General features: G+C 34.7%; 1 pseudogene; it reads right to left on the bottom strand.

Annotated features, from left to right (window-relative positions):
- Positions 1–7,032: 7,032 nt before the first annotated feature.
- Positions 7,033–7,151, bottom strand: LOC120607514 (uncharacterized; annotated as a pseudogene).
- Positions 7,152–8,851: the final 1,700 nt, after the last annotated feature.

The raw sequence follows: 8,851 nt of genomic DNA, 5'->3' as shown, positions 1-8,851 counted from the left end.
AGAAGCTTCTAGAAGATCTTTGTCTGGAGAGTTCTGCTTCCCAGAGTTCTCAAACCATCAGTGTTGTCTATCAGACTTTCCAGTTCTCTTTATTTAACTTGCCCCACTTTTTAGCAAAAATTACTTCCTCATGATGCAATCTGAAGATCTAACATACATAGATATAAATGACAGTATACAGAATTTGTAGAAAGGACTTACTTTCTCAAAAGTGACTGAAATGAGTGGGGTAAACATGTCTATAATGATGGTACTGTATGTACCCCTTGTTATGCTTTTGGGAAAATCAACTTTCAATGTGTTTCTAAAATCAGTCCATTTTTTTGAGCTGTAAAGTTGGCTTGACAATGTACATGTCGAGACCTCTTAGCTAGAGATGATGGGCACAGAGAAGATGGAAGGCAAACACCTCACGTAATTCACTCAGTGAGCACTTGCTCAGATTCCTACTGTACTAAATTGCTAGCCATGCAAAAATAGGATTAACTGTCCAATTAGGAACTTGTGCTTTTTTTAAGAACAATCAAGTGTGCCTATACCAGGAAGTTATTAATAAAATAAGCCATTAAATTCAAAATAGACCATAGTTAAGTTGAGAACTTCCTTCTTTGTCAAATCACATTTCAACTCACCTAAAAGCAACACCAGGCTTCCAGCTTTCAAAATAAATGAAGGCTACTCAATAAATGCCTGATACCCATAAAAATGTAAATCAAGTGATTGTTATTTCAGGCTGGTATTTATACTGGATATAAAGTTTTAGGCAAACAGTATTAGAAACATGAGTATGTTTCATTGCAGGTCATATTTATTAAAATATTTTTTAGTATTTTGAGTTTTGCTTGGCAACTTAGAAATTCATCCTTCAAGTAAATTAAGTTACATATATGAAAGTTATCTATATTTAGTTTATATTTCTTATTAGTGAATATTCTCTTTTTACTCTTATTTCCTCTTTATAATTATTGACTTTTTTCCTCATCTTAAGACTCATGACCTTTTAAGGCCTTTGTACATTGTGCATTGTTTCCTTGTACCTTTGAACTTTGGTTTCTTGTTGAGGAATATTTACAAAGAGAATTTTAATGATCTCAGTTAAGACTAAGTGAGTCAAAGTTTTCAGGAAGTTGAACATAAGACAGATCTTAGAGCCTACGTTCTCCCCTCTTATAACATTTTAGATTCTTCTGAGTCACAGGAAGATTGGAATCTTCAAGTCTATTGGCCAAATTTCAGCCTCTTCTTAGGTCTCATTTTCCATTGGCCAGAACTGCTTGCATGATTTCAACAGTCTATTTTCCCTGCTTTAATTCAGATCTATGCCCCTCTATATTTGGGTATACTCCTGGTGCCCAAAGAGAAATCTCAATCCACCCCCACCTCTATTAAACTTTTCATGGTTAAGAATACATAAGAGGCCACTGCCATCCAATCTTTCTGCTCACAGATGTCCACGTGGTATGCAAAATGTGTACAGTTAAACTGTATACAAAATATTTTATTTACACTCAAGACCACTATAGTATTTCTTCTAATTTTATGGGTCATATCTGTTGAATAGAATACATGAAATGGTTTAAATGATAAATGGTACATTATGGTTTTAACAGATGTTTACATTTTATTAATAAGTCTATATATTCAACCATCTAACATAAAAGAGCTGGACATATTAGAATTATAGTAGTTGAAAATGTTCTTGTTTTTGATAATCCCAATAGAATTCATTTGTAACTTTCAGTTGCTATCTCTCTGAGCATGTTACCCATTACAATACTTTAAATCAAGCATTTCTCTTCTACACACTGTTTCCTAAAACCTTGCAATTGCATTTTTTTTAAGAACCGGAAAAAAAGAGAACTATAATAGGAGTCAGCTATTGTCATGAACCTTATGAATTGTTTAGAGGTATATTAAAAGCTAACATCAATTCATGTATCAGGCATTCTTATTTCCAGTTTATAGTTCCAGATCATTCCCTGTGTTTTATGTTCTTGGCTTAAAATTTAATATGTTGTTACTTTCCTTAGACCAGCTATCTCTGACTCTCACATGTTCTGAAAAACCCTTGGACTCCCTCTTGGTCCCTTAAAATAGTTTCTCATAGGAGCATTACATATTTGGTTTGAAAAATTTCACCTTGTCTACAATTCAGAAATATTACTAATTCTTCATCATTGAAGATCTCTTGTACAATGAACTCTGGGGATGGTAGACTCTTATAATAGATCAGAAACATGGGAATTTGAGAAAGATTATATTGTGTATGGGGGTTGACTGGCTGCCTTCTCATCTGGACAGTGGAAATCTGTAAAATTTGACTGCGGGATTGAAATGATAAAATACTAAATAGTAAAGAAACTGGTAAGGTCACAACATGCTTCAGTTATACAGAAACTTCACTATCTGTGATCCCTGGAGATTTTTCTGTTTTTCTTTTTTATATTTTATATTTTATTTTATTTTCATTTATATTCACTTAGTTTCCAGAGATAGAAAGTGATCACATTGTAACTGAGCTCATACACTTTATCCTGATAAGATGCCAGGGCACTTTTCAGAATACTTATCATAAATTAGGGAGAAGAGAAAGATAATAGAGAAAACGAGAATATAATGCTTAGTGTGAAAAAAATGCCAAAGAAATAACACAAATATGGTGTTCTGAAGATTCCAAAAAAAAAAAAAAAAAAAAAAGAAAGAAAGAAAGAAAGGAAAAAGAGGGAGAGAGAGCAATTTCTTCTGGAGGTTTCAAAGGATTTGGCATTGGATATGGGATGGAAAAAGTCTTAAGAAAAGAAATATAAGGTAAACGATTCTAGGGAGAGAAACCAGCATGAACAAAGGCATGACAGAGGAAACTCAATGGTGAATTTTGGAAACAGCAATATGGAGCAGAAATTGCTTTGACAATAATCCCAATTCTACCATAAACTTTGAGACTTTGAACTTACTTTTATCTTGAAGTTTCATTTATAAATTAGATATAATGCCAGCTTCTTTATAAAGTTGTGAGGATTAAATAGGATAGTGTTTGCATACTGTCTAGTTCACAGTAAATGTTCAAAAAACCACTGCAATCCACTAAGGAATTTTTATGGAAGGCAACTGTCATCAAATGACCTATTTTCCTAAGCGTAAAATTTTTTTCTTGAAAAAAAAGAGAGCAGAAGACATTTTCCCAAAGGTAAACTTCATAGAAAAATGTTTAATTTAAGGATCAGTGTACTAGTAGTTGATCTCATACAATAAATGGCACATGCATATTATGCCCAAAGACTAAGAATTGACAGTTCAATGATATTATTAATAAGGTGAACTCTGATTATATAAGAGTCAGTGCTTAAAGTGAGAAAGGACATGGCAAAAACTGAGTATTTTATTCATTTAAAGATTCAGTGAGGAAGTGAGATAGTTCTTTCATAAAGTAGTCATAAAATCAAATTTTGGAATCATAATTCATCTTTTTAGTTATTTAGTCTAATTTCCTCATTTTTCAGTGAGGAACCTGAGGAGCACATAGATTAAGACAGTGTTGTGTACATATCTGAAGAGCAGACATGTAAAATTCGGAAGAGCAGTGACAATTTTTGACAAATTTTCCTTGGTCTATGGAAAAATAAAAAATGTCTTAATAGTGTGAACTTTTACAAAGTTAAATTTATTTATTTATTTATTTATTTATTTATTTATTTATTTAAAAAGTTTATATTATTTTATGTTAAAGTGTTCAATAGTGAAATAAATGATAGAATTTTTTTTTTTACTATTCTTACAGAACAACATATAAAATAATGAATCACTTGTTTGCTACCTCATTCCATGTAAAAACACTTAATCCATGACCTCAGACATCTGGGAACCAATGAATTAAGCATCTTGAGAAAATATTTTCTAGACAAATTAGCATCTAGGCTAGAGTAATGATACAGGTTTCCTAGCTCTTGATTCAGTATTCTCTTCAATACATCTCAAAGAAATTTTTTTTAAGAATCTCATTTATAGGATTGAGGAATGTAAATCGAGTATTCCTGTGTTTTCTCTTAGTCACGTTTTAGGGATTCTCTTTTTTAATACTAATTTCTCAAGTTAAGAAGAGTAAAAGAAAACTGATTTGAAAACTTTAAGTGCATTGATACACTATCTGATAGCTAGTCTTAAAATATTTTATAGAGTGAGCAGTGAATATAATGGAAAACCAAAGAAAAAATTACAGTTACCTCTGTATTTCATTTATCCCTTTACTTCTGGATGACCTAAGTTATAAGCCATAGAATTATTTGGCCAAATATATGTTTCATGGACATGGATTGTGAATATATTTACATATAGGTAATATATATACATGCACATATTATATTGCATATAATATACAATTATATATTATGTTATGTCAATATAATATAACATAATAACATAATTAGTATAATATATACAAAATGAACAATGAATATTTTGGTCCAAAATTTACTTTCTCAGTTAACTGTTTAAAATCAGAAACTTATTTTTAGGAAGAAATAATGTTGTTACTAATGATTCAGTCCTCAGGCTTGCTTACAAAAAGCTATTTTTAATCCGCAATGTAGATGGATAATACCATCCTAGATTCTGGTCCCAAGTAAAGAGAGGCATTGTTCATCATTAAAAAAAACAAAAAACAAAAACAAAAAAAAAACACAGAAAAATGTATTCATTCAGGGCCCTCAGAAGTCAAGAGAGATAAAATAAGATTTTTTAAGCTTTAAATTTCAAAGATTTAACATATATGTGTTTATATATGTACATAAATATAGATATATTCTCTATGAAATGTATTGTTATCCATTTCTTTCTTTCAGTGCAGTTATGGAGCTCCTTGTGGACTGTGGCCTTCAGGCTGAGGTATGAGCTAGAAAACCTACATTTGTGCAGGAGTGACTCAGTAGCCCCCTCTTATGAAAGACAGGAGGCGCAGTCGTTACTTCACCCTCAAGGGTAATATTCCAACTTGGCAGAACCCACGTGATGATGGAATTCTGTCGTAGTTTTCTTGGCTTTCACAAGCTTTACCCTTTCCACTGACACAGTGTCACCGTCAACGACTCTGTTGCCACCACTCTTAGGTGATGAAAGGATTGCTTCCCTTCTCTGTCCCCCTCAAATAATACACTTGCCCTCGTGCTCTGATTCGTCCCTCCCTGAAAGTCCAAAGGTCCCTATCCTTAAGGGTAGGTGGTCAGTTCTTCTCAGTCATTCCTGGTTCTGCTGCTGCATAGAGGTGGGGCTGTGGGAGAAGGGGGTGATTCAGATGGAGACAAAATGAGATGTTATAATGATGCCACAGGAATAAAAAGAATTATAAGAGGCTACTATAAACATATACATGCTGCTGCCAAATTGGATAATCTAGAAGAAATAGATAAATTCTCAGAAATATACAACCTACCAAGACTGAATCATGAAATAATAGAAAATCTGGCTGCTACATTCCTCTGTAGGTTACAATGCTAACAGAGTGGCCTCCGCCTTCCTAGTTTTGAGTGACATTATAAATGTGCATTTAATTGCCTTCACCTCAATGAGTTCCTGCTATTAGGAAAAGGTTGTGTTTCAGTCAATGAGAAAATTAATCATCAAGTATGCTAAGAATATTTTTTTGAAAATTGAAGAAATGGTTAACTTACTGTGTATAAGTATATGAAAAAAATATATAATCTTTGGCAGAAAATGTAATTTCATCAATAGGCAGCCCTTCAAAATTTACATAAAACAGGCACCAGTATGACTCCTGAGTCAACTTTTGTTGTAAGATTTTTAAGATACATTTCTATTTTCGTAATGTGAAGTTTAAATGACTAGAACAGTTTATAGACAAGAAAAGTTTTAAATAACGAAAGTTCTGAACACTGATGAAATCTGCCTATGTGGGAAATGTTTTCATAGTCATATATATCTAAGAAAAAATGAGAAGGGTAGTCCAGATCTTCTGAAATGTAACAAAGCAGCAAGCTTGCTGATTAAGTCAGGCTTGTGCTCCTGCTCTACAAATCCCAGGTCACTAGAGAGTAATTCAGTTGAAAAATTTTAGTCATGGTACTAGTTTGCTTACCAGTTTCATGAGTACTTTGTTTTAGACTGTTATTTGAGGACTTAACGAACGTCTCGGCTCATACTCCTTACAAATGTCAGAGGTCTGCTCTATACAGTGACAACAGGGAGGTGCCTCTCAAGAACCCAGCAATGAGAAAACAGGTTACTTTCTGAGAACAAGATGGGTCCCTAGCCTAATAGATTGCAACAGAAATATTAAAAGTCAACCCTAGCATGTAAGGTCTGATAATAATAATGAGAGCAGATCTTTGATGAATACACAGAAAATCAAGAATCAGATAAGCAAATACTGACCATACTTAAACAAATCTTATTTGGGGAGAACAGCCCGCTGACCTGATGATGTTCGATTTCACTATTGTGAAAACAGATGCATTCAACTCATGTTTTTCAAAATTTAGCTGGCATTAAAATCACATGGAAGGGATGTTAAAATACAGATTCCTGGGCCCCACCACCAGAGTTCCTGACTCAGGAGATCCCGATTGAGGCTGGAGAATTTACATTTTTAACCATTTTCCAGGTGATGCTGATGCTCTTGCTCCTAGAACCTCACTTTAATAACCATCAGATGAAACCAGCAGGACCTGCTGCTAGCAAACATTTAAATCAAATGACCACATCTTCACTTGTGTATCCTCTGTCCTCCACGAACCTGAAGGACATGTCCTGCCCCGAAGAAAGAAAGTATGCTGAACAGGTCAATGTAAGTCTTCACTCGACATTTATGTTTAGTACTATAAATTGATTGTTGTTCTGGATTTATTTTTTCATTTTTATTTTTATTTTATTTTATTTTATTTATTTATTTATTTATTTATTTATTTTTTATTTTTTATTTTTTATTTTTTATTTTTTATTTTTTAGGCAAGGCAATCCGTGATTGACATCACAGATTGCAAGGACCTTGTCAGTTTACAATCCCTTATTTTTTATTTTTTATGCCTACAGCACCTGGTCTTTCTAGGTGGTCTCCTTTCCAAGTACTAACCAGGCCTGACCCTGCTTAGCTTCTGAGATCAGACGGGATCGGGCTTGTTCAGGGTAGCACGGCCATAGATAGGTTGTTGTTCTGGATGCATACTCCAGCTTTCTGCAAGCAGGTACGCATCCAAGTTTTATTTGGCCTTGATTTATACAATTTGTTAGGGAAGATTCTTTAAGGAAAAAAATATAAAATTTTGAAATACAATCTTTGGTATAAAGGTGAGTATCTAGAAAATAAATCACAACAAATTATAAATTGATGAAAGCTTACAAATACCACAAACATCTCAACATCCAGGAAATGAATGGTCTGGCGCTGCCTCTGTATACCTGGAACCTGGCTCTTCCCCACCAGCCATACTCCTGTGCCGGTGCCATAGCACAAGTTCACATGGGGCTATGACCTCTGGCCCTGCAGTTTCATGATGAAGCCATGTAAACCAATGCAGGTGGTAATTAGAATATCACTAGAAATTATTCCTTCTTGGACAGCTAGCAGTAACAGTGTAGAAGTGATGATAAGCCACTAAATATAACCCACTCTACCCAAACTAAATATATCCCCTACTTTTCATTAGCAGGATACCCCAAATGCCTGGACCACTGAATGTCACTGTAATGCTACTGGGGACGTTCAAATGAAAAACACAGTAGTCTTAACCAAATGCAAGTAAAATGGCCTATTTTTGTCAATTTCACTAATATGGGTGATCATGTGAACACAATATTAGATGGCCTCCCATGGGCTTAGAAGGATCCATGCTACTTGGGGATTCTGAAACTTGAGCTTGGTTAGACTCATAGCAAATCCCTGGGGAGAAAAAAAAAAGGAATGTCAGAATCTGATCGGATCTAGAACCCTAAAGATTTCCGGTGACTAAGTTTACAGAAACGAGGGTTAGAGATTAACCAGCATGGATTCAACAAGATAAAAGCCATATCTGCAGCCCATTAGTGGCACACCCTGCATCACCATGTGCCTAAATTTATAGAAATTCCACCAGTCTTTGACATTCGTAACTGGGACACATTCCAGTTTTTTCCCTTTCCTTCCACATCTGTCTGTCTTCTCTTCGGCGGATGTGAGAGGAAGTGACAGGAAGGAGCATGAAGTTATCAAAAGATGAAAGGTAGCGTCTGCAACCGATCTTCAGGGCAATAAGAAGGTCAGAAGAAAGGCAAGTGGTGGAGTGGACCACTTGGGTCTAGATGTCACCCTTCACCAGTTGTGATAGCCTGGACCATGTTACCGACCCTCCGCAGCTGAGTTTACTCAATTATAAAATAGGAATAAGAATAGTGCCACCTTAGAAGGCTGTCCTAAGGAATAAATGAGTTAATGTTAAAGCATGTTGAAGAGTGCCTGGCACACCGTAACCACTCAATAAAAGTTAGTCGTTATTATTTGATAAGTAAAAGGCATTTTAAAATGTGATTTACAAAGCAGTAGCAGAGACTTTGGATTTATTTCCATTCTCCTCTTTAAATACTAAAATTAGCATCCTTCCAAGTCCAGTTCCTGGGTAACTGCTGTCGCTATTCTAGGCCATCTGTGATCCTCAATAGCACCGCACTTTCCGATCCACGGCTAGATCGCGTCACAACTCCTAGTGATCTGTTGTCTGTTTATTTGTAGAATTGGTCACAATTTGGTCTTTTTGTATAAATTGTCTACATTGGCTCCTAAACTCTGCAATCATCTACTGGGGTGCCAGCATTTGGATGGGTGTTATAACACCACATTTTTTCTTCATTACAAGTCCTAAAAATAGGG

Source organism: Pteropus medius, unplaced genomic scaffold (genome assembly GCF_902729225.1).
Source record: "Pteropus medius unplaced genomic scaffold, Ma_sr-lr_union100, whole genome shotgun sequence".
NCBI classification, from domain to species: domain Eukaryota; kingdom Metazoa; phylum Chordata; class Mammalia; order Chiroptera; family Pteropodidae; genus Pteropus; species Pteropus medius.
This window is presented reverse-complemented; position numbering and strand designations above follow the sequence as displayed.